The sequence below is a fragment of the Lynx rufus genome, unplaced genomic scaffold (assembly GCF_022079265.1).
Source record: "Lynx rufus isolate CCGP_SWC_20201006 ecotype Redwood Valley unplaced genomic scaffold, mLynRuf1.p SCAF_2, whole genome shotgun sequence".
NCBI classification, from domain to species: domain Eukaryota; kingdom Metazoa; phylum Chordata; class Mammalia; order Carnivora; family Felidae; genus Lynx; species Lynx rufus.
This window is the reverse complement of record NW_025814834.1, coordinates 204,535,609-204,540,807: the sequence shown is the minus strand read 5'-3', so window position 1 is coordinate 204,540,807 and position 5,199 is coordinate 204,535,609. Positions and strand designations below refer to the sequence as shown.

The following is a 5,199-nucleotide window of genomic DNA, read 5'->3' as shown; positions in this document are numbered from 1 at the left end:
TCCATTTCACACGCTCCTCTGTGTGGCATAGACCCCGGGGAAAACGAGTTTCAGAGTCAGGGATGGTGGTGGCACTGATTGAGGATGGGAGAGAGGGGTTCGGGGAAGAGGGGAAGAATGAAGGCCAGAGGAAGCAAGACAAATGGAGGAATCACTACCCTGTGTTGATTAAGGCAGGTTGCAAGCCTTTTTAAAACTCTTTAAAGTACAGGGGCGCCTGGGCGGCTCAGTCAGTTAAGCATCTGACTTCCGCTCAGGTTGTGAGTTCGAGCCCCTGCATCAGGCTCTGTGCTGACAGCTCAGCGCCTGGAGCCTGCTTTGCTCTGCCCCTGCCCCGCTTGTGCGCACGCTCTCTCTTTCAAAGATAAATTAACATAAAAAAATTAAACGAAAACTCATTAAAGTGTAATATACCTGTAGTCAGAAAAAAGTAATAGACAAAGTGTACGAATCGTGAAGTTTCACACACCGAGCATTGCCATCAGCACCTCAGTGAGGAAGCAGGACCTCTCCAGCGACCCCCTCGCGCCCCCTGCACTGACCACTGTCCTGACTCCTCATCAGTGGGTCACGTCTGTTTTGTTTTGAATGAAATCACGCGCATTCTTCCGTGTCTGGTTTCTTTCATGCAACATCATGTTTGTGTCTAGCAACTGTATTCTTCAACATTTTCTTTGGAACATTTTCAAACATACAGCAAAGTTGAAAGACTTTTCCAGGGAACTCCCACAAATCTACCACCCAGGCCCTACTGTGAACATTTTATTACACTTGCTTTCCTTTCATATCAAGCCATCTCTCTATCCATTCATTACTATGTCTATTTTATTACGCATTTCAAAGTAAATTGCAGACATCGGTCCACTTCCCCTAAGTACGTCAGCTTGCATGTTATTAAGGGGTTTAATATTTGTTCACGTTGTCTGGTGCAAAATTCAGATATGACAAAATGCACACGTCTTAAGCACACAGTTAGTAAATTGTGATAAACGCACGCACATGGGTCACCCCAAACCCTGTCGGGTTATAGAACATTCCTGTCACCCCCAAAACTTCCCTCGTGCCCCCTCCCAGTCAGTACTCCCTCACCCCGCGCCCGTGGGCAACTACTGCCCTGATATTTTTCTACGCTATATTAGTTTTGCCTGTTCTAGAACTTCACATAAATGGAATCATGCAACATTATACCCGTTTGTGTAAGGCGTCTTTCTCTCAGTGTAATGTTTTCGAGATTTATCCAGGTTGTTATACCTACTGGTAATTTGTTCTTTCTATACCACAGTTTATTTAACCCTTCTCCTAGTGATGGCCACCAGGGCTCCTTCTTCCGGAAAAGATGCTGTAAACAGCCTTCTATAAGCCTCTTTGTGCAAGTACTCTTACTCGAGTTAAGAGTACTGATAATACCTGCACTAAGGCGTGGAAGTCTTAAGTATTGGGTCACAGGGTAGGTATATGTTTTGTGTTACAGAAAACTGACGGGCTCTTTGCCAAAGTGGGTTTTATCAATTCATATTATCACCAACGATAAATGAGAGACCCAGTTCCTTCACAGCCTTGTCAACATTTGGTGTTGCCGTCTCTTCACTGCTTCAGGCAGGTACTTTGCATTTCCATGAAAAGGCATCCCTCCCTTCAGGTGGATACAGCTCCTTGCCCAGGCTCACAGCCTAGCAAGCAGAGTACATGCTCTCTTGTGCAGACCACAACCTGCCCAACCGTACACGGCAACCCTGCTTCAGGTCTTCCTGTCCAATGAGAACAATGAATAAGAGCCAACCGTTGGAGGGCCATCTTTATTTTAAAGAAAAATAGCATTCACAGTGGTTGAGATTGGCCTCTGCAGTCAGTCCGGCTGGACTCACACCTCAGCCTCACCACACACCAGCCGGGTGATGATAGACAGATTACTTAACGTTTATAACTCGTTCTCTCTAACCTACTCACAGGTTTGTTGTGAAGATTAATGAGATGAGACACACGAGATGCTTAGCACAGGGGCACCTGGGTCGTTCAGTCGGTTAAGCATCCGACTCTTGATTTCGGTTCAGGTCATGATCTCACGGTTGGTGAGTTCAAGCCCGCATCAGGCTCCGTGCTAATGGTACAGAACCCGCTTGGGAATCTCTCTCTCTCTCTCTCTCTCTCTCTCTCTCTGCCCTTCCCCTGCTTGTGTGCACTCTCTCTCTCAAAATAAATTTAAAAATTTGGGGGGGGGAATTTTCAATTAGCAACAATCGTGCCTCAGATAAACCTCATTGGCTACGACACTGCCACTGTGCAAAGCTTAAATTTAAAAATTAAGAAGAAAATATGCTCAGCACAGTGCCTGGCACCCAGGAAACACTAGCAAATGTTAGTTCTTTTGTTATTTTTATGTCCGATCAGAAAAGCTACGTCTGTGCTTATTGCAGAAAAGTTAGAAAGTAAGTAAAAGTAGAAAGAAGTTTGAAGTCATCACGACCTCGCCAGCAGCCAAAGATAACCAATATTAATACTTGGTGCATTTTTTCTAGCACTTCTTCTACAGAATCTTTTTCAACACACAGTTGGCATCATACTCTACCCGCAGCGTCATATCCTCTTTCCTAGAATTGACTCTTCGTCATTAGCACCTTCCCCCGTCCTCGCGGATTCTTCGAAGATTCTGCTCTGAAAGGCCGAGTGACGCTCCAGCAACAGTCGTGCCACATCTGGAACGTGTATCCATGTGCAAGGAGATCCAACAGTGGGTTCAGGAGCAACCACCCTTAGACAACAGCCTTCGTGTCCTTGACCACGTGTGGTGTTGCCTTAGGATGGTTTTAAAGCCGTCGATAAACGTCGCCGGATTGGAGCCACGATGCAAAAACACCCTTTTGCCTATGTCCAAACATAGCAGGATGAGACGGTAAAAAGTTGCGAAGAAAACAAGTGAGACAAGCCACGAATGCGAAAGAGAGCAAGCAAAAGCCCCTCCCTGGTCCCCTCTTCATCCCACCGGTAAACAGCAGTCACTTTGATGTACATGCTTCTGGCCCTTTCTGCCATATGTACGTAACCACAGACATAGCGATCCAAGGCTAGGCAGGGGTCCTGGAGCCTGCCCAAAGCTGGGTCCGGTCCTGACTGCCATGCGTGACCACGTGGGACCCCGGGCAAGTTACCTAGCCTTGCCACGTGCCCCGTTTTAGAAGGTCTCGGGCAGTTGTTTCTGCAGTGAGTTTTCTAATGTCTCCAGCACCTACCCCCCACCCCCCACCCATCCTCCGTCAACCTCCGAACGGATACGGAAGATTGGGTGAAAGCCCATTCCTGAAGCCGGGTGGGGGTCCCCTTTGCCCTTTGGACCAGACATTCCTGCTGAGCCGCTTCTCGAAGGCCCCTGGACCACAGGCAAGGTTGGCACCCCTGACGCTTGAAGCAGGGAGACATGGGTTCACCTGGGCAGACGGGGGATTGCACAAATTGCCTACACGGATGCCTCCCGCCTGGCTCCTCAAGGCTCACCCAGGTGGGTGTGGCTACGTGGGGACAGGTGGGACCTCGGCCTCACTTACCACTTGGGGGCCCCAATCATGGCCATCCTGTCCCCATCACGGAGCATGGAGAATGCCATCTAACGCTTTCTCAAAAATGACATCGCCTTCTCCAGCCCAGGGTGTTGTCGAGCTGTGGCTGTGACCACGGGACAGGAGGGCATCTCACAGAACATTTAAATAAATGCGGAACAGGCCGCAGTGAGTGACCCCCGCCCCACTTAGGCCTTCGCCAGGAATGGTCAGATGCGCCTTCTGTGTGCACCGCCCCCCGCCCCCCCCCCCACCCCCTGCTTCTGTCACCTCTTGGAGCTGACCTCATTCAATCGCGTGGGGAAAATCAACTGTGTGATTAACGAAAATTGCAAGACACGCTCAGCTTTACCTGGAAACTCTCCAGAGAGCTGCTTCCTCCAGGAGCAGGGAACTGGGCCACATGTTCACTTTATTTACTTCCCTACACGTATCTGGCCCACTTTGCACGGTGATTCATTTCAGGAGAGGTGGACCAGATAGGGCAGCACCCAACGCGGAACCCGGCTGGGAACGGATGCTTGAGTCCCGGAATTGCCTTCCCGGTAACCTCGGAAGCGGGCTCTCCTCTTTCCCACTCACACTCGCCCTCTCTCCTACCTGACGAGGCTCCTCGCCAGAAATCCTGAGCCTTTTGCACATTTTGCCACAGGAAAAGGGGACTGGCCTTTCGGAGGGGCGGGTGACTCAGGTGGAGTCCCCAGGGAGACCCCGCGGGCTCAGAGTGCCACTGTGGAGCCCTAGCAGGTTGAGGACCTCCTGAGGACCCGGTTTCCTCGTCTGCAAAATAAGATGCTTCCTCTCGGGGTGCTACCAGTTTCAGCGAAATCACATTGTGCGTTAGCTTGCCTCTGGGCCTTCACACACGCTGTTCCTTCTTCCGGAGACACGGTTCTTGTCACTCCACCCCAGTCCCAGCCCCTCCGCCTGACGGACACCAACGATACTTTTGGACATAGTTTACACGTTATTTCTTCACCCCCAGTCTAGCCTGCGCCCAGAAATACACAGTCTTTTGCGCTCTTCTTTCCGCCTCAGCTTAAGTACCTCTGGACTCTTTTTAACGCCTGCCTCCTCGGCCCGGACGGGGAGCTTCACAGGGCAAGGCTGGGTCCGCGTGGCTCGACCCCCCCCCCCCGTCCCCGGCTCCTCACACAGGTCTGACCCATCTCTGGCCCTCAGGAAACACCAACGTCCCTTTCAGAATCAGGAGGCGGCCGGCGGCTCTAAAGCCTCCCATGCCTACGCGGGAGGCCCTTAGACTTGGCATCTTGCGGATCAAGGCCGGGCCAAGGCCAAGGGGACTGTGGCAGAAGCCTTGACGTTCGCTGGGGTGCCTTGCAGCCCTGGGCCCCTGGCCGAGCTCCCCCTAGAACTCGGGGTTCAGTCAGTTCCCCGATTGTGCGGTCAGATTAGGGGCGGGCAGGCCCGGGCAGGCCTCCTCTGAAGCACAGGCCGCTGGGACGGGCAAACCCAGGGCCTCGCCCACGCTGCCCTGCACGCTGAGCGCACGCAGGCTGCTACACGCCCGGCGAGACGCGGCGGGCTGCTCGCCCCACACGGTCACAGCCTGTCTCCATTTTGAGGGCAAGGGAAGCCCCTGAGGTACAGTGTGGCCCCTTGAGCCCCCCACGCCACAGACACACCG

General features: G+C 52.1%; 1 pseudogene; it reads right to left on the bottom strand.

Annotated features, from left to right (window-relative positions):
- Positions 1-2,184: 2,184 nt before the first annotated feature.
- On the bottom strand, positions 2,185-2,288 carry LOC124516674 (uncharacterized; annotated as a pseudogene).
- Between the last annotated feature and the right edge of the window lie 2,911 nt (positions 2,289-5,199).